The 21,087-nt window shown below is 44.5% G+C and overlaps 1 non-coding gene across 1 annotated transcript; it reads right to left on the bottom strand.

Moving 5' to 3' along the window:
• Window positions 1-20,699: 20,699 nt before the first annotated feature.
• Window positions 20,700-20,821, bottom strand: LOC118608835. The gene has a single exon (XR_004953209.1). It is a non-coding gene; the product is annotated as a small nucleolar RNA SNORA26 (small nucleolar RNA).
• Window positions 20,822-21,087: the final 266 nt, after the last annotated feature.

Here is a 21,087-nt window from a genome sequence, read left to right as displayed (position 1 = left end):
GTTTTTTGTTTATTTGTTTGTTTGTTTTTGTGTAACTTGAAATAATTACTTTCTCTATGAGGGCAAATTGTCAGTTTGCTATTTGTTCATCAGTTTACTTATATTCAACTTTTAGAAAGGGGATGGGAATCTCATTGCCCACTTGGATCCCAAGTCTGGCTGTGATCCAGGCTGGCGGCCTGGAATAGGATTCCAGATTTAGAGCAGGATACCTGTGCCTAACTTGTGTAAGTATGACTCAGCTTATTGTATTACGCATGTGTGGCAAAACGCCACTATTGATCTTTGCCATTTATAAAGCGCATGCAGTCCCTAACAGAGCAGAGTGCTCTTCCCACAATAAAGTAGGTGCCTGCCATTTCATTCTCACGTCGGCCTCTCGTGCATTCTTTCTACTGGGCGTCTCACCATCGAACCTTCCCTTCTTGATCAGCTCGGCACTGACACGTGGCGTAGCCAGCAGGATGAGGTGTGTACAGACGGTCCCTGGGTGGAGGAGACCCAGGTGGAGGACATGTGGCCCCTGTCTCCCAGTGGTATCCCGTGACCATGTATTTGGCTACATGGACACTCCCAGAGGACTGGGTTGGAGTGAGGCTGCATCTGGAAAGCCCTGGAGACACTGGAGCTGAATGTCCCAGCTGCTCACCGGGAGGCAGTGGGTTGGGTGACCTGAATGTCCCTGGCGGTGCTGCGGCAGGCCAGCCTGGATGTTCTGGACCAGGATCAGCAGGTGCAGTGCCTGTTATGTCAGGAAGAAGCACTGGGAGACAGCTGGCAGCAGCGGAACACATGCTGCGGGGCCCTGATGAGTTGCTGCCATATCCCAGTCTGGGAGCCCGCCAGCCAAGCGAAACAGCCATTGGCCCGGGGCAGGGGGTGGGGGGGCGTGGGGAGGGGAGAAGATGGTGGCACCCCCCTCCCAAGCTGAAAAGTAAACCACTTTGATCCAGTACACCCGCGCCAAAATCCGGGACCTGATGATACAGGTACGCAGAGAGACGGGGAGACAGTTCCAGGGTGGCTGCCGTGGCGGTGGGATGACGGGCCAAGGGACCGAATTATCTCCAGAAGAGATGGCTCAGTTGGCCTCCATAACAATGATACCGATCCCTCATGTAGCGCCTCTAGAATGTGGCATGCATGGCACGGGGTGCAGGTAATCACTCGCTCATTAACTGGCTCATGTCCACTGCATGGACAGTATGGGCTGCCCAGGGGGAGCTGCTGGAGACAGTGAGCAGAAGGACCACGTACTTGGATCTGGTCCAGATAATTCGAGAAATGGGCATGTGACAGATGATGCTTTGCAACGAGGACATAAGCCCTGATGAAGAGGTATTTACAACGCATATGAAGGACTTAATTTTGACTTCTGGCCCGGCTGGTACTTTTGGCATCATGGCGGTGCTGCTGGCCCCTTACATGGATAGGCGGATCCCCTAAGTGACTTCCGCCATGGCTAGGTTGGAGGATATGGAAGTAAAACGCAAGGACCGTTCTACCCAAGTGCGTGTTGTACCACCCCCTACACTCCCAGACCAGCCAGCGCATGGACGGAGGCGTGGCCGAAAAAGGGGGCATCTCAGCCCCCAGCCCATTCGGCTGTGAAGGGGGCTGCAGGCAAACATGGTTTGATCTCCTCGTGGCAGGAGTCACTGCAAAAAGGAATGAGCAGCAACCTGATGAAGTGCTGCTGGTGCTGTGGAATCAACTGCACCCTGACCAGCAGTTCACTCCTATTCCCAGGAAAGCCACGACCTGTGAGGTGCGGCTGGCTGATTATCTCTCTGATCAGGGATTTGGCCAGAGCACCCGATTGGCGGGGGATCCGGTTGACCTGAGGCCAGGTGTGGAACTGACTATACATTGGTCTCCCCTGCAATATGCAGAGGGTATGATCCCTTGTGGATACTGGTGCTGACAGTACCCTGCTTTTTGGGAATCCGGACAAGTTTCCAGGGCCCACTGCAACCACAGAAGGCTATGGAGGTTGAATCATTCATGTGCAGCAGGTCCCTGTGACACAGTATCCACAGTATATCCTCGGACATACCAAGTGTATATATCCCCCATACAGGAGTACATTTTGGGGACTGATGTTTTGAGAGGCTTGACTGTGAATACCACTGCTGCTAAATTCCACCTTCGCATCCGGGTGGTGAAACTATTAACCGGGGACATCTGCACCATGCCCCGTTGGTGTTGCTCCAGGCTACCTAGGTAGTGAACACAAAACAGTATTACCTGCCCGGCGGCCATGAGGAAATAGGATGCACTATAATGGGGCTGCAAAAAGCAGGTGTTATTCATCCTGCTCATAGCATGTACAACTCCCCCGTGTGGCCAGTGAAGAAGTCTGACGGCTCCTGGTGCGTGATGGTTGACTATCGGGAGCTGAATAAGTTTATGCTGCCCCTGGATGCTGCCGTGCAGAATGTCATGGACTGATTGTCACATGAACTTGGATGATACCATTATGTGGTGGACTTGGCAAATGCCTTTTTCTCTATTGCCACAGCCCCAGAAAGTCAAGAACAGTTTGCCTTCACCTGGGAAGGGTGACAACAGACATTCCTCATCTTTACCCATGGCTATCTGCACAGCCCCACCCTGTGCCATGGTCTTGTGGCTCAAGATTTAGCCACGTGGAAACAACCGCCCGCAGTGTACTTGTATCATTACATTGATGATATAATGCTAACCTCTGATTCTCTCACAGAACTAGAAGCAGCGGTGGCCAGCCTGCGAGAAGCACTCACTGACTGGGGTTGGGCAGTCAATGAGGACAAAGTACAGGGACCTGGGTTCTCTGTCAAATTCTTGGAAGTTGTCTGGTCGAGTAAGACAAAAGTAGTGCCAGAGGCAGTGGTTGATAAGATACAGGCACATTCACCGTCTGAGACTGTGAAGCCGCTCCAAGCCTATTTGGAACTGCTGGGATTTTGGAGAGTGTTCATCCCCCGTTTGGCCTCCTTGATGTGATCACTGCACCATCTAGTGTGACGAGACGCCCAGTGGGATTGGACCCCCGAGATAGAAGAGACCTTTAAGGCTACGAAGCAAGCTGTAGCACAAGCCCAAACTCTATGCTTAGTAGATCCAGCCCTCCCATTCCTGCTTATGGTGCAGGTGGATGATGCGGGGTTTGCATGGGGCCTTTTGCAGAAGCAGTTTCCAGAAGGTGCTAATAGGCTTCTTGTCCCAGTTGTAGAAAGGTGTGGAAGCATGGTATTCTCTGATAGAGAAGCAACAGGCTATGCAGCCCTTCTGGCCAGGGAGACCATCATTGGCCCTAATCCCATAACTGTGCAATCCATGTACCCCGTGGAGGGGTGGCTGTGGTCTTGGGTGAAGACTCCCTGTACGGGAATTGTGCAGACCCTTACTGACCAAGTGGGGGGTGTACCTGGAGCAGCAGGTACAGTTCTCTGTGAGCCCCCTGTCAGGTCAACTGCACTCCCTATAGGGAACAGGGCAATCCAAGCATAGCTGGCAGAGCCCGCTGAGACAGATGTACCGAGTCCCTGTGTAGAGGGTCGGGCTCCCATCTCTGAGGATGCCTGGTACACAGACGACTCGTGCCAAGGCCCCTGACGTGGGCTGCTGTGGCATTGCAGCTGTCCACAGAAAACTCCTGGTATGAAAATGGTTCTGGGTAATCCAGCTAATGGGCAGAGCTTCACACTACATGGTTGGTCCTCATGAATGAAACTGGCCAGGGCACATCTGCACATCTGCACTGACAATTGGACTGAGTATCGAGGTCTAACTCTGTGGCTGCTCTGGTGGGCCGCCCAGAAGTGGATGATAGGCCACCACCCCCTATGAGGCCACGAGGTTGCGGGAAGACCTCTGGAAGGAGGGTCTTCAGCAGGGGGCCACCACATACCATGTTCCCAGCCATTGGCCACTACAGGCCCTGGGCAACGATGCAGCTGACGCACTGGCACAAGTTCACTCAGCCCGTGTACTGCCGGTTCCGGCGGACGTTGGCCCCTGGGTCCACTGAAAACTGGGACATGTAGGGGCCCGTACCATGCAACAGGTAGCAAAGTGATGGAGCCTATCGTTGACCCGGGCACAAGCACAAGTTGCTGTGTCACTATGCTCCTGGTGTGCAAGCCGCACCCAGAGAGATGGCGGGTAAAAAGTACCCCACTGGTGCCCTGCGGAGCTAAGCCACTCCAGGAACGTCAAGTGGATTATGGGCTCAAGGTAGCGCCCTCCGGGACAGATCCTGCGCTGCGACCCTGTCGGGGTGGAGTGTGGGTCCCAGGCCTGGCTGGTCCCAGGTCTGGCTGTGATCCAGGCTGAGGCTAGGAATAGGATTCCAGATTTAGAATGTTACAGTAATGTAGCAGGGCGCCTGTGCCTAACTTATGCAGCATGACTCAGCTTGTCGTATTACGCATGTGTGGCAGAATGCCACTATTGATCTCTGACATATGTAAAGCGCATGTGGTCCCCTAATGGAGCAGAGCGTGCTTCCCACAATAAAGTAGGTGCCTGCCATTTCATTCTCACGTCGGCCTCTTGCGCATCCTTTCAACTGGGCGTCTCACCATCGAACCCTCCCTTCTCCATCAGCTCAGCGCTGACACCCACCCTCCTTATAAGTAACCACTTTCATTAGCTTCTGGTTATCCTTCCTGAGTCGTCCTTCTCCCTGCTGCCACCCGTGGTGTTAAGATGGCTACAACTCACACCAGACAAATGCCCCTTTAGACTGTAAATTAAATGTCCGTGGAAGTCAGGACCACAGCAGATCACCCCAGGTTGAGTGGTTCATAGATTTTTTTCCAAAGGGAAATAAAGAGAAAGTTTTCAGTTATTAAGCAGAAAGGATGACTACCCAAAATTGATTGGTCGAGACTAATTTAAAAGGATTTCCAGAAAGCCTGTGTACATGTACACTGAATTCTTCCACCTTCAAACAAAATCGAGGTTTCCAAATTCCCTTGTGTATTTGAACATACCCTCTTGGTGTGTCTAGAAACGTCTAGAAAGTGTTGCTGTGGGGAAATTTTTTCTTTGCCCGATTAGGTTCAAGTGGTTGGGGGTCTCAATGGACTGGGGGTGGGGGTGTTAAGGCTTCCCTGGGAGAGTATGTGAGGTTCATATTGGGCTTATTTACACAGCTTCCTGGGAGGTCCTGATGCCAAGTCAGGCTCCTCCCTTTCAGAAAGCTCCCAGGGAGAGGATTTATGGCAGTTGAATTCTTGAAAAAGCCTGCTTTTCTCAACAAAGGGAAGTTTAGAGAAGGTTTTTTTTTTTTTTTCCCTGCACCCACTGTTTGTTTAGATGTTCTCAAGTTAAAGTAGTCTTCATGCCATCCTGATGGGGTTAGTCCCTTTGTTTCCTTTTGTTTCCCTGTTAGAAATTTGACATGAAATCACCAGTCAGGAGCCAGGTCAGTTGCTGTGGAGGGAGGACTTGGGTTGAAAGTTGGTGGGTAAGAGATTTGCCAAAGGAAACAAAACAGTTTATAACAATGATAAGTAAGCAGAAAAGAACAAATACAAATACATGGCTCCGTGTTTCACTGAACCAATCTTTCATTCCTGAGACTAGGTCAGTCCAATATAGAATGTTGGTCTATTCTTTTAAATGATTTAGCAGAGAGATTTCTTCTTCTGTCTTATTTACATGGAGGCAGCCTTGTTTGCCAATGACAGCGTATGTTCTCCCTGCTGGGCAGCTGTTGCATCCCGATGCCGATTTCGGAGTCCAGAGGCTGCACTGCTAACTCCCGATTGGCATGCCTTCACGGTCTGATTAGGGGCAATCCATTCTTGATCTATTACTTTGAAAATGCTGAGAATTGCTTCTTCTTGATCAGAAGTCCCCAAACTTGAAAAAGGGATGTTTATTGAATTAATATTGAGATACATGGGTGGACTGTCTGTGATGTCTCATTGCGCACTTCTATGTGGTGCTACGTTATTTATGAGCCCAGTTTGTAATTTGTCTAGCATTTAAAGTGAGAGAAAGGGCCAGGTATCCAAATCTATATCACCCTGACTACTTAGGTGGGAACTCTTTATGTATCTTATTGCCACGTGAAATAGAATTGTTCCTGGACAAGGTAAGAGTGGAAACTGTGACCTACCATGTTGGGGTCTGGTATCCATCATGACCTTTGTCACTGCTTGCTTACATTGGTATCTGCAGTTCTCCATTTCCCATGTGACTCTGTCAGGATATAAGAGCAAAACAGGTTGTGAAATACCTGCTACCTGCTAGGCAAGAACTTTGGTTTGATTGTGGTGGCTGTAGCGATAGGTGTCATTGCCTGACCAGGTCATCCCAGGGTATTGGTCCATCCTGTTCTTGTATGTGACTAGTCATGGGTATTGGGCAGAGAACCAGGTGAACAGCTGAGCTGTTTCAGGTCCTATTTGTGTGGCCTACAAACCAGGGTTATTGTTCAGTGACGAGGCAAAGGCATCAGCATAATCAGTCTTGGACTTTTATAACATTAGTAGAGGGATTGAAGGTACCATCTGTGTAATCAAACCATAGGTTTTGATTACAGTATTGTTTTGGTATGTTACCCAGAAGTGTCTGGTGCCATTTTTATTTTCGATGCAAAGAGAAAAATTTCCCTCCGATAGCTTCATTTGAGTAAAGAACAGACATCGAGCTTTCATGGAGGTTTCCCAATGCCAAATCACTCTACCATAAAGGGAAGTAAAGTGATTTTGTCCTCCTGTTTGTGGATGCCATTCCCTTTCATATATCCACTGTCCAAAATGGGTTCCTTTCACTAGCAGAAAAAATCTAGTTCATGTTCTTATGTGTTATATAGATGTTGATAAAACCAGCAATCAGACTGATTAGTTAAAGTGGCCAGGGTTTGGAAGACTGGTGTGAGTAGGTGTTGGTGGTGTGCTAGAATTGTTGAAAAAGCAGTAAGTGTTAGTTGAAGCAAGACACAATTTGAAAGGGAGCCTACAGGGGAAAAACAGAGGAAGGATAGGTTAAGACAAGCAACCTAGTAAGCTATCTAGTCTTTCTATAAATGAAGAAGGAAGAGTTTTGTTTAAATTTCTAAGTTACAGAATGTTTCATGTCAGGGAGAGGAGAGATTTCTAAGGAATACAGAGATGAAATTCTTGATCTGAGATCTTGGGCAAGCTATCTACGTCATAGTGTTTTCACTTCTAGGGCATGAGTAGGCTCTGAAAATCCTCAATTTGAGATCACTCATGGGGATGGCCTTCTAATTGTCATGGGGGTGATGATCTGGACCTAGCTTGGTGTGTCTCATGTGAATCCGGAAGGACCTCTATTTTGATGATAGCATTACTTCTGAAGGTCTCTCCCAGGGAAGTGACAATGAATGTTTTCTTCTAAAAACTTTGATGTATACTCCAACTCCTGGTAGATAGGCAGGCAAAGCTTTTTTCATCTGTTGCTGATATGCTCCAAGTATAGTAGTTCTTGTGTATGACTAGTCGTAGTATTGAATTGTTCACTCCAGGCCCCATAATGCTCACCCAATCTAGGAGTAGAAGGTTTGGAGATGCCAGAAGGCATGGGGTGATCAAAAACTATTTCAAAATGGGTCAATTTAGGGCATTCTGGATCTGTAGGATTATAGTTTCTGACAGATTTTTCCTAGAGTTCTTTTCATGTCTAGATTTTTATATTTTATTTGCCCTGAGGATTGGGAATGATGACAGGGAGTAAGGAATTTTAATGACTATCCCAGAGTCTGTGCAAGCAACTGATTTATTTCTGCTGTAAAGTGAGTTCCTTGGTCAATTCAATTCTTAAAGGAATGCCAAAACAAGGAATGTTATTAGTTTATTTACAACCATTGTGGCATCAGCATGTCTAGCTGGATAGCACAGTTCTCCCAATAAACATGCAGACCATAGCCACACAGTGAGAATTGCCTAAAACTAGAGTAAACCTATAAAGTCCATCTGGAGTGCCATAAAGGGTAGTGTGGGACTTGGAGGACTCCCTGAGGTACACTGGTTACCTCCAGAAAGATTTGGTGAGATTTACAGGTAGTAGACTGAAAGTAATTTGGTCTGAAATGTTGTGGATACCAGAGCAGAGGCAAATGTCTTTTAGATCGTTGGTTATTTCATTTACACATATGTCCTAATTGATGGGAGATAAGTACAAGCCGAAGAATCAAAAGGTAGGGGGCCACAGGAAATCCATTTGGTCTAATGTGTAATCCATCTGATAAATGCTTGACTCCTTTTCATAGCCACTTCTTTTTATGGGACATTTTCCTGATAGCTAGTAATATTGCTCAGAGACACATGTAGGGTTACAAGCTGGGTGGGTAACAGATGGGACAAGGGAGGCCCATTCAGAAGATTTTTTAGCTCTATTATTTTTCTACAGATATTGTGTCAAGATCCCTTGGTATATGCTGGGCAATGAACAATAGCAATTTCAGTAAGCTATCTAGTCTGTAAAGCATATGCCATTGGTGATAGGAGTACCAAAATGTGCCAACAGCATGACAGACTCCGAAGGCATATCTGTTCCGTGCTGTTGGGTTGGCTCCAACTCCTGGCAACTCTATGAGTAAGCGATGTCCACAATGTCTTGTCCTCATGTAGTCAGTGTAAATAGTGGTAGTTTTCTCTTTGCCAATGTATAAGCTCTATAAGAGCTGGGGATTTGACAGCTTGGGCTGATTTCACTGTGGGCAGAATGTGCTGTGAGTGTTTCATGTGGGCAAACTACAGCATAGTCAGTTTACCCTAAAATTTCATTTACAAGAGCCATCACAGAGCAGAGCAAACCAGGATTGCTAAAGGAAGTGTATAGGGGGTCGCTTGTAGTTTAGAAAGCATCTCTGCTTGTAAGACAACCACATGGAAGGGAGTAGGGTTCTTTACCATTAAGGAGGGGGAGGAGGGGGTTGGGTCTTGACTCTAAGAGTGTTACAGAGGTGCAAGACAATGGGGTTGGTTAATAGGTCCAATTCATAGGTGGTCTGCCGGTGAATAGAGAGGTGCTGTGTTTTATGTACTTGTAAGAGATCTGAGGAACATAAGGGTAAATAGGGGAAAGTGGTGCAAGGCTAACTGGCTCTGCAAATTAGGGTAGCAGCTGAGGCTACTGCATTTGGGCATAGGGATGTGCATGATGCCACAGGGTCCAAATGACATGGGCAAATGACATGGGATGTGTCTGAGGAAAAACTTTGTCCTAGAATACCTGCAGCTATCTACAATTTTCATGGCAATAGAGGTGAAAAGATTTGTCAAAACTGGGTAATTAGGGCTGGACACTATAATCTCATTGCTTCAAAGGAGACTAATGCCTCAGTAAAGGGTTCTGTGGCTTTTTCTGGAAAGAGGTCATATAAACTTTTGGCAAGGGCAATAAAATTGGGAATCTATTGGTGGCAATAGCCAGCTGCCCATAAAGATCTGCATAATCTTTCATCTTTGGGAGAAGGAATGGATGAAATTGATTTCAGGCACTCTGAGTTGAATTTTTGAATACCCTGAGATATTTCATGACCTTGGTATGTAACTTCTGTTTCTATCTACCGAAGTTTGGCTTGGAGGCTGTATGACCTTTTGTTACCAAACCGGATTGGTGAGGTCACTGCCCATGGTGCACAGGAAGCAAAGTCTGGGGTAAAGGTTTTAGCAGAGAAAAAGGCAGCCAGATTAGGAGACCAGAGACAAGGCTTGGATCAGTCTCCTCTATTTGGGTGGGCAAAGGGCTTTTAAGGAGAGATAGCAGATCTAGCAATATATTGTTTTGTTAACTTCTGATTAGGTTAGATCGAGGTACCAGGCCAAGTGCAAATTATTAGGTAGCCCTCACTTCTGAATACTGTCCGCAAGGACTGGGTCTGTGTAGAAAGTTTCTGGGTAGAGGTGAATTTTGGTTCTGGCTACCTGTTGGGGTCATTTGGAGTTTACTTGTTGGCTTCCTGAGCCTGCACAAGCCCCTGGGATCAGTTTGATCAAGCTTGGTCTGGTTCTTACTGGAGCACTGTGAGGAGGCTTGATTTTATTTCCTGTAAGACAGACACACAGCACACTATTAGGGACTGGTTTCAGTCCCCCCTTTCTTTTGTCCATTCCTTAATCTTGAGGAATAGTTGTGACTTATGAAGCTATTCCACTCCTCAATCTCGGGGAACAGGGGTGATGACTGTTCTAGCTGCTTCCTACTGACAAAGGACATAGATCAGGGTTTGAGGAATGATACTGCTTCAGCCAGCTGAATATATTTGCAGGAATTATCTCTAGTTGGTATGGTCTCTGTGACTTGTAAAGACATAGCCCAGGTTGTGAGTAGGGAAACTGCTAAGTTTCTATTAAGGTAGGTACAACAAACATGAAGACAGCGACAAGCTAAAATACTTACAGCTAATATAAGACAGAGAAGAAGAGTAAATTTTGCCACCATGTTCTCCAGGGCACATACCGTGATGACCATTTGGGAAATGAAAGCTCATGGTACTTATTTGTCTTTGCATGTCTTGTCATGTCAGAGTTATCAGGGACATATACACAGCATCCTATTTTAATGACAGCACAAATTCTACCTTGAGTCACTGTTAATATATCTTTATGATTCTGTAAAACCACATCGTTCATATAGGCCATTTCTGTATTTATTTGTGATAATGGCCTGGAAGCTATCATTTAGGGCATACTGAGCATAGTTAGTTAAAGCTTCTATATGCCCTATGACATTTTCAATGCCTATGGAAGGCTAAAAAATATCTCTATTTGTCCATATATTGACCAAATGAGAAGAATTTGCAGGGTAATTGTTTTAGTCCATTGTCCCTATAGCCAAGGAAAACCTAGGGTGCATCGCCCAAGTCATCCTAGAGGTAGCACTGGCCATAAATTGAAACTGTACTTGTATCATCTGGTGCCAACCAAGCAGTGCTAGGATGCTGAGACCACTCTGTAGCAAATCAATCCATCTCTTGGAGCATATTTTCACACTGTTCTCTAGGAAGTTAGCCCATCTCTCTTGTACTATTGGTCTGTGAATCAATGGTGTAATTGGCTTTTCCCCAGTATAGCTGGTTCCATTATTGCTTCTAGTAATTCTGCAATTTCTCTTGTATGTTTTCTCTCCTTCTTCTCTGAGGTTAGGAAGACTCTTTCTTTCCATATAGTCCCATGGGTATGTACCTTGGAAAAGGCTACTTAGAATCAATATAAATGGTTACCTTTTTTTTTTTTTTTTTGGTTAGTTCATTCTTTTTATTCCTTAAAGTCTGCATATAAGTGAAATCATATAGTGTTTATCTTTCTCTGTCTGTCTTAAATACTTTCTAGGTCCATCAAAGCAATATCTTTTTCCATCTCTTCCTTTTCATATGTAAGGGTCTTGTTTTCTTATCCATTCAACCACTCTATATTTTGGTTGGAACACTTAATTCTTTCTCATTTAAGGCACTTATTGATAGGAATGTAGTTGTTACCATTCTTTATTCCTGTTTTTGATACTTTTTTTTTTTTTCTTAAGTAAGTCCTCACCCCCCTCCCCTCATTTCCTGTAATACTGATTGGTGCTAATAAATTTCTTTAGCTTATTTTGTCTGGAAAGCTCTTTATCTGTCCTTCATCTCTAAATGATAGCTTTGCTGGATGAATTACTCTTGGTTGTATATCCTGCATCTTCATTCTTTTGAATATTTTTTGCCAAGCCTTTCTGTCTTGCATAATCTCTTTTGAGAAATCAGCTGCCAGTCTTATGGATATTCCCTTATATGTAATTATTTGTTATTCTCTTGATCCTTTTAAATTTTTTTCTTTGTATTTAACCTTTGGCATTTTAATTATGATGTGTCTTGGTGTGGACCTCTTTGGATCCCTGATTTTTGGAATTCCCTGAGCTTCCCGGGGTTGTATATTCCTTCACCGGGTTAGGGAAGTTTTCCATCATTATTTCTTCAAACAGCTGTTCAACATCTTGACTTTCTTCACTTACACCGATCAGATGAATATTTAAAGCCTTAATAGTGTCTCATATCCTACTTAAATTATCTTTATGGTCTTGGCCTCTTTTTTCTTGCCATTCTGTTTGAATGTCCTGATTGGGTTTCCCGTCCTCTAGATAGGGCGTGTGATCCTTTTCTTTACTCACTTTGTTTATTCCTTTGTTTATTCCATTTAATATACTTCTCATCTCAGATAATGTGTTCTCCATTTCAGACTGGTTCCTTCTTATAATCTCCATCTCCATTTTTATCTCTTTATTGGAGTTCTCTACGTTTCCCAAAAGTTCATTGAGCATCTTTATAACCAGTGTTTTGAACTCTGCATCTGTTAGATTACTTGACTCCATTATATCTGGATCTCTGTTCTGTTCTCTTATATGGTTTCTGCTTCTTTGTCTTCCCATTTTTGCTGCCTTTCCGTGTCTATTTCTATGTAATAAGCAAAGCCCCTAATTTTTCCAGTCTTATTAGCATGGATTTGTGAAGCAGGTGTTCAGTGGCACAGTCCTGAGAGGGGTTCAGCTACAGGCCAAATTTAGCCCCAACCTGTGCCCCTCTGGGGCTACCTGTCAAGATTCAGCAAGTAATCCACAGATGCTGTGCTTATAGTTGCCTCAAAAGGCCACACCAGAAACAGAGGCCAGCTGCCACCAGTGCGAGTCCAGGCGCTGCTCAGCAAGTTGCATCTGAGTCGCTGAGGATATATGTGGATGTGGCTTGGGTGGGGCCCGGGTTGGAGGAGGTGGGGTTTCAGGGAATCTTCTGGGTGAAGGGATTTCTGTCATCCAATTTGTCAGCCTCACAGCTATGGTGGTGCTGTGTCCGAACAATGGGAATGAGGAGGGCTATTAAGAACAATGGATACCGTTGGCACTTCTGTACCAAACGAATCTCCCCTCGACCCTCACTCCGACAATATCTCCCTGTAAGTCCCTTGTGCCTTCTGCACACAGCTGACTGGGCACTGGTTCTCAGAGTGAGCAGTTCTGTCACCACGAAAATCCGCTTCCAGACGTGGCCCCTTTAAGAGGCTGCTGCCACTGCTGCTGCCTCAGCCTTCGTCTCAGCTATTTGGGACCGGGTCGCCCCGCATCCTTGCCCCATCCTACCTTCTGCCATTGCAGGGTGCTTTCTTGGATTTCTCCCTAGTTGTATGGCTTGTTCATCTAGATCCCAGGTGATTTTTCTTTGCTGCTGCTCCTTGTTCCATCACAACTTTGATTTGGTCACCAGGGAGATGAACAGAGCCTCTATCATCTATGCCATTTTTTTGCTCTTCCTACATGGTTACCTTTTTACCCTTTCCAAGGTAGAGGAACCTGATAAGGGCTATTAGTTCAGTCTTTGGGGCAGACATAGCTGGAGGAAGGGCTTCTGTTTCTACTATCTCTTGATGAGTGACTATGGCATACCCTGCTCTCCTAAGTTCTTGACCCATGAAACTGCTCTCATTTATAAACATCTCCAAGTTGGGATCTATTAGGGGCTGGTCAGTTAGATCTTGTTTTCTGGAATAGACTTATTCAAGTATTTGTATATAATTATGTATGGGTTCCTCTGTGTCACTCAGGAGGAGAGTGGTGTGGTTTAAGGTTGACACAACCTTTAATTCGACATTTAGGTTCTCCGGGAGGATGGCTTGGTATTTGCCCAGTCTTCCTGATATAAACCAATATCCTCTCTTCTGTTCTAAAAGGGGTAGCACAGAGTGTGGGGGTATGTACTGTAGAATGTCAATTCAAGGTGAACTTTTCTGCCTCTTAGAAGATGTCATACATTGCTGCCACTGACCTTAAACAGAGAGGCCACCTCCTAGTAACTATATCTACTTGCTTAGAGAAATAAGCAACTGGCTTCCTGGTGATTCCCAAGTTTTGAGTGAAGACCACGAGACATATCCCTGTCTCTCATGGACAAAAAGATCAAAAGGCTTTCTTAAATTTGAGTGGCCCACTGCTGGGGCCATCAATAACTTTTCTTAGTCATCAAGGAGGTATCTGGCATTCTCCAGTCCAGTCCAAGGGGCCCTTTTGGACCTCGTATAATGGTCTTGCAATGAGTCCACAGTTGGGAATCCATAGGTGGCAGAACCCTGCCATACCTGGAAATCTCTGACAGTTGCCCTTGAGTTATTGGCAATGCTACACCTTGCTAAAGCTTTCCTTTGATCGAGAAGTAAACACCTCTGCTTGTTAAATAACTTAAACCCCAGATATTTAATGTAAGAGTGAGAAATCTGGCTCTCCTTCTTTGATACCATATATCCCTGTTCGGTGAATAAGTTGAGTTAAAACTATATTTTGGTCCAAGGTCCCTTTGGTTTTACTAGCACTCACACTGTCATCTACATCTTAAAGTACTGTTCCTTCACATAACTCTAAGTCTCTTAGATCTTTAGCTGAGATTTCTCTGAAAATAGTAGGGGGCATTCTTGAACACTTGTGTAAATATAGTCCAGTGGTATTGCTGTTTCAATTTGGCCTCTGGTTATCCCATTCAAAGACAAATAATTCTTTGGATTCTGGACTAACAGGTGTACAATAAAAGCCACTTTTAGGTCCAAAACTGTAAATCAACGAAAATCTCCTGCAAGATGGTATGCAGTGTATAGGGATTGGTACTACTGGATGAATGTCCTCAGCCACTTGATTTGCTGCTCTCAGGTCCTGTACAGAACAACATTCTTGGATTCCTGGCTTCTAGACAGGAAGTATAGGAGTGTCATACGGTGACCGACAAAGGTGAATAAGGTTATATTCAAGGAAGGCTGTTATTTTTGGCTGGATTCCAATAATAAAGACATCGTGTTGGGTTCAGGACCTTGGATCTGGGATGAATCTTTACCTGTACAAGTGTGGCTGTTTTTGCTCTTCTTGGCCTCCATCCACCCCAGCATCTGGTCTTACCTTCTGTAGGATCTCTTCTGGTATTTCCAGAATAAGTTTTTTCCAATTGTGGTAGTGCTTCATGGAGGGCACAGGCTTAACATTCACTTGATCTAAAGAGGAAGTTACTATAACATTCAATTTAGTCAGCAAGTCCAACCCCAGCAGAGGGATTAGGCATTCAGGTATGTACAGGAAGCTGTGCTTCAGATAGGTCTTTCCTACCTTATATTCCAGAGGTTTCCGGTAAAGCTTCTTTAGGGGTTCTGCTAAACCCCAATAACTGTCATAGTCTCTGAGGAAGACTTTGCTAATTTTGAATTGAGTATGGAATTGTGACTCCGATGTCAATCAGAAAATCAATGATTTCATTTCCTAGTTATTTTTACTCAGAGCTCTGCATGGGAAATACTGATGGGCCACTAAGTTCTGGGGAACCTCCTGGGCCTGTCATTTCTGGTCACTATAATCAAGTTGTCCCATCTGGTGTGGAGGTTCTTAGAGTGGGTTCACTTCTGAAATTGGGATAGACAGGGATGTCCTCATTTCCAGTGTTCTTGTTTGCCATACGCATATTGTTGAAGCCCTAAGGGCAGCGGCTTTTTCCCCTGGGCCCCAGGGGTCTTATCCATGAATGGCTGTCATTCCTTCCTGGATTCGGGGCAGGCTCATGGCAACCTCAACTTAGGGCATCAGTGAGCAGGGCAGCCCGTTGTTTCATATATTGCTGCTCTTGTTTCTCTTAGACTTGGTTGCAGCCATTGTATACCTTGAGGGCAATCTCGACCAGTTGGGATATCAGCATACCCAGATCTCCTTCAAGTCTTTGAAGCTTTTTTCTAATATGGGGTGCACCCTGAGTGACAAAGGTCATATAAATTAGTCTCATATTTTCAGGATTTTCCGAATCTATGTCAGTATATTTCCAGTATGCCTCAAAAACCCTTACAAGGAATGTAAAGAGGTCTTCTGTAGGTCCTTGTAGTACCTTATAAAATATATATGATACTCCCTTTTGCATGCCGATGATTAAACAAGCCTTGTAATGGCTTAGCTTGACTCTTGTTGTCATTCCAGTTTTGCTCATCCTGTGGCAGTGCTTGGGAAGAAGGGGCTTTTACTGGTTCATTTGGCTGCAGATTGTGTTGCCTATCAGCCCCTTCTCGGACCTTAGCCAGCACCATTATAAGCTCCATTAGGGTAAGAAAACATCATAAACTTTGAGTGGCTGCCTGGTTAAGATTATGCCTATCAAAGATGAATGTAAATAAGCTTCTCATATTTTGGGGACCACCTTGGTTGTCAGGCATGGTCTTTTTCCAGTTATATGAATTAAAATTTGAAAAAAGAGAATGCACATATATTAACAAGGGCTGGCCTTGTTCTCTGATGCCTGCAGGGAAATACATTAGTGAGCATAGCCCTGCTTGGGGTGGAGAGTTCCCAGGGCCAAATTGAGTAGCCTATTGGATATGGGGGCGGGATCATTCCTACTTGACTAGCAGGTAAAGGAGGGTAAGAAGCTGATCCAATGGCCTTAGGAATTTCATAATGTCCTCCCTGGTTATTTTCAATTGCACCCTGACAGATGGCTGGGGCACTGTAGGGGCTAACAGTGAGAGAGAGAAAGGTCTTCATCTAAATTAGATTCTGGAAAAACAGGTTTTCTGTGGAAATCCTCTCTCTGAACCATAATCTTACATGTCTTTTGTAAATTTTTATTATGATAGAGAGACATGTAGGAGATCTCGAAACACTTTTGCAAAACAGGTCTAATTGTAAAATGGTGTAGTTCAATGACCCATTCTCAGGCCAACTTTCTCCTGACCCCAGCTGACAGTGAAGCCAGGTAGTATTACAAAAGAAAATCATTTTTTTCTTCTCATAGATTCACAGCTGAAAATTGACTAATTCTAGAGAATGCAGCCTAAGGCAGGGGTCCTCAACCCCCAGGCCACAGGTCTGTGGCCTCTTAGGAACTGGGCCTTGCAGCAGGAGTTGAGGAGTGGGCAAGCGAGCAAAGCTTCGTCTGTGTTTGCAGCCGCTCCCCAGCACTAGCATCACCGCCTCAGCTCCACCTCGGATCATCAGGCATTGGATTCTCATGAGGAGAACGAACTCTGTCGCGAACTGCGCATGTGAGGGATCTAGGTTACACGCTCCTTATGAGAATCTAATGCCTGATCTGAGGTGGAGCTGAGGTGGTAATGCAAATACAGATTAACATTGGTGGAGGAATTTGACTGCACAGAGACCATAATACATCAATTACTTGCAGAGATATCAAAACCCTATTAGTGAGTGGCAAGCGACAATTAAGCTGCATCTGATGGCAGGCTTTATAGTGGCAAGTGAGTTGATGTACTTCAATGGTACAGCTGCATCTGGTGGCAGGCTTTCTGCTAGAGTCCGGCACTTATTTCAGTCCATGCGCGGCCTGCCTGTTATTTTATTTACCACTTCGTCTGCGTTTCTTTCCCGGACTGTGCACTCGTTTCATCACAGTTTTGGTAAGCTCACAAGCTAACCCTAGCCAAAATGAGTAAAAAAACAAATGTCACTGGAGAGCTTCTTTGAAAAGGAGAAAAGGCCCAATAATGATGAGACAGCAGGAGAATCTGACTGCCAACAAAAAGAAAGCTGCATTTAAAGAAAATAGCAAGAGTCTACTTAAACTACAGGTTCATTGCAACAGGTGACTCGCATTCTTCAAGCCCACTTTGTATAATCAATGGCAACTGGCTATCTGGCAAAACCATGAAATCTTCAAAACTGCTTCGCCACATGGAGACCAAGCGCCCTGCATTAAAAGAGAAACCTTTGGAGTTTATTATTATTATTTTTTAAATGTGAACATAAAGAACAAAAGATTAAAGGCCACAACTTCATCAAATGTATCAGCATTGAGGGTATCATTTTTAGTTCTTAGCTAACTACATTGCTAAAGATAAGAAGCCCTTCACTATTGGCAAAGAGTTGATCCTGCCTGTTGCTAACATTTGTCATGAACTTTTAGGAGAAGCTGCAGTTCAAAAGGTGGCACGTGTTCCTCTTTTAGCTAGCACCATAACTAGATGAATTGATGAAATAGCACAGGATATCGAGGCACAATTCTTAGAGAGGATTAATGAGTCACTGTGGTTCGCAATCCAGGTTGACAAGTTTACTGATGCAACAATGCTTGTTTTTGCGCAATATATTTTTCAGGGGGATGTGCATGTGGATCTGTTATGTGCACTTTTGTTGCCAACCAACACCCCAGATGCAGAACTATTCAAGTCTTTGATTACATATCAGAAAAATTGAATTGGTCATTTTGTGTTGGTATATGTATGGACAGAGCAGCTGCCATGACTGGATGGCTTTCTGGTTTCACTACTTGGGCCAAAGAGGTCACTTCTGAATGTGAGTCTATGCATTGTGTCATTCATAGAGAAATGTTGGCTAGCCGAAAAATGTCACATGAACTTAACAACGTTTTGCAGGATATAATTAAGATGATCAACCGCATTAAAGTACATGCTTTTAACTCATGTCTGTTCATGCAGCTCTGTGAGGAGATAGATGCAGAGCATACCGTCTTCTCTTATAAACAGAAGTGAGATGGCTTTCCAAAGGTAGGTAACTGACCAGAGTTTTTGAGCTGCTCTGGAGATTTCTTTTAGAAAAATAGTAACCTCTGGCAGCACATTTCAGTGATACAGAATGGGTCACAAAACTTGCTTATCGGTATGACATATTCAACCTGCTTAACCAACTCAATCTGTCACTTAAGGGAAGAATGACAACTGTGTTCAAGTTGGCAGATAAAGTGGCTGCATTCAAAGCCAAACTGGAATCATGAGGGCACAAGTGAACATTGGGATTTTTGACATGTTTCAAACATTAGCAGAGATTTTGGAAGAGACCGAGCCAGGGCCTTTTTTTCTCCCAGCTGGTGTATGATCACCTGTCTCAGTTTTCAAAAGAGTTCAAGCATTACTCCCCAACCACAAAAGACCCCTGAACTGGGAGAGAATGAATCCGCGCCTGACTTGTGAGTAAGCCAGGTGAATCCACTTTGTGCTAGAAGAGAATCAACTGCTTGAGATCGCAAATGACGGTGGCCTCAAAAGTACATTTGAGACAACTTCAAATCTCCATACATTTTGGATTAAAGTCAAGGAGAAATATCCTGAGATTGACACAAAAGCACTGAAGAGCCAGTTCCAACATCCTGTCTTTGCAAAGCAGGGTTTTCCGCAGTGACAGCATCCAAACGAGATTACAGAGTAGACTGGACATAAGCGACACACTTCAGGTGCCACTGTCTCCTATCACCTCCAGGTGGGTCTATGTAGTTGCAAGAAGACAAGCTCAGGGCTTCCACTGATACTGCATTATAGTGAGTCGTATAATTACTTCATTATATATTACAATGTCATAATAATATAAATAAAGCGTGAAATAAATATAATGTGCTTGAATCTACCTGAAACCATACCCCCTGCTCCCTGGTCCAAGGAAAAATTATCTTCCACAAAACCAGTCCCTGGTGCCAAAAAGGTTGACCTAAGGGACTACACTCAGGGACACTGTTAGTATTTCCCATAGTTACATAAACACCGAAAGACAATGGGGTCAGGCAATCCAAACCCAGACTCAGACCCTGAGTTTGATGCCCTCAAGGGGGCAAACTGTGAGCTTTATTCGGTACAGTCGGGGTGAGGCTGACAGCTGCTGCATTGTTAGGCACCTTTCCCTCAAGGCAACACATAGAAAAAAATAAGAAAACAAACAAATTGCTCTTTCCAACCAGTAACGTGAGACTCTAACCTAGGCTGGGCCTCTAATCTGAGATTCTGAGTACCTTTGCAGCTGAAACATTTCTGCCAAATATTTTCTCTGGCTGAAACTCTAACTCACGATCCTGTAAGGTTTAGGTACCAGCACAAATAACCAAGAGCGCACTTGCAGAAATGTCTGTTCTCAAGTCCATTTTCTCTTTGGAAAAAAAAGAAAAGAAACCGAAAGGCACTAAAGGCTGTTGACACTGATGAGCAGAAGGTCCCTTCTCAGATCTTCTAGGTAAAGTCATGTAGGCAGCTAAGATGAGCTGTCTGGACCCTGTACCCAAAAAGGGGATGGAAAGCCACTGGCAATTGTCCAGACAGGACTTATGTTCTCATCTGAGTTGCCAGGATTTGTTACTGACCCTGATTAGTGGGCTTATTATTGCCCATGGTGCACAAGAAGTCAAAATCTGAAGCTGCAGGTTTTTGCAGAGAAAACAGTTCATTTGTCAGGCGGTGGATGAGGAGACAGGAGACAAGGCTCGGATCAGTCTCCCCTATTTGGGTGGGCAAAGGGCTTTTAAGGAGAGAGAGCAAATCTTGCAAAATGTTGTTTTGTTAACTTCTGATTAGGTTAGATCGACGTGTCTGGCCACGTGCAAATTATTAGGTAGCCCTCACTTCTGAATACTGTCCACGAGAACCGGGTCTGTGTACAAAGTTTCTGGCTAGAGGTGAATTTTGGTTTTGGCTACCCATTGGGGTCACTCAGAGTTCTTTTTGGCTTCCTGGCCTGCCCAAGTCTTTGGGATCAGTTTGATTGGGCTTGGTCACAGGAGCACTGTGAGGAGCTTGCTGTTATTTCCTGTAAGACACAAAAAAAGAAAAAAAAACTATTAGGACTTGGTTTTACTTTGTCAGCCAGTGCTTTCAGATATTCTCCATTTATAGCATTTATGTCATTCTAGTGGGATGTTCTGCCTTCAGTGACAAATATCAACACTTTACTTGAAAGTATCATTACAACGAAGGTTAAATTTATCACTTTGCTCAAACAGAAAGGAAATATTCCTCTAATTCAGCTGTGACTCCAGACAAGATCCAAAGAGGAGTTTTACAATCTCTTCTCTAGGTTTTATGGAGACTTACTTTACCCTTCTGTGTTAGCCTTTTAGGGCGCTTTGTCAACCTTTAAAGGGCACAGGAAAAGGTGATTTGGGATTTTTTTTTAACACGGTTCTTTTCAGTTTCCTGCACTCTTCTTTAGTCAATACTCTATGTGAGGACAAAAAAAAAAAGGTGAGGTTATACAGGAAGTAACTTCACGGGATGATCTGATCATAAATCTTAACTGGGCAAGTTATGGGTAGTTACTCTCATGCAGATAACTTCTCCAGTAAACGCTTGATATTTGCCTTAAGCAAGCCTATGTTCCTACACATCTAGGTTAACACATCTCTGAAATGCC

The sequence above is a fragment of the Rousettus aegyptiacus genome, unplaced genomic scaffold (genome assembly GCF_014176215.1).
Source record: "Rousettus aegyptiacus isolate mRouAeg1 unplaced genomic scaffold, mRouAeg1.p scaffold_m13_p_10, whole genome shotgun sequence".
In the NCBI taxonomy this organism is placed as follows: Eukaryota; Metazoa; Chordata; class Mammalia; order Chiroptera; family Pteropodidae; genus Rousettus; species Rousettus aegyptiacus.
Note: the sequence above shows the minus strand (reverse complement) of the source record. Positions and strands in the feature narration are given on the sequence as shown.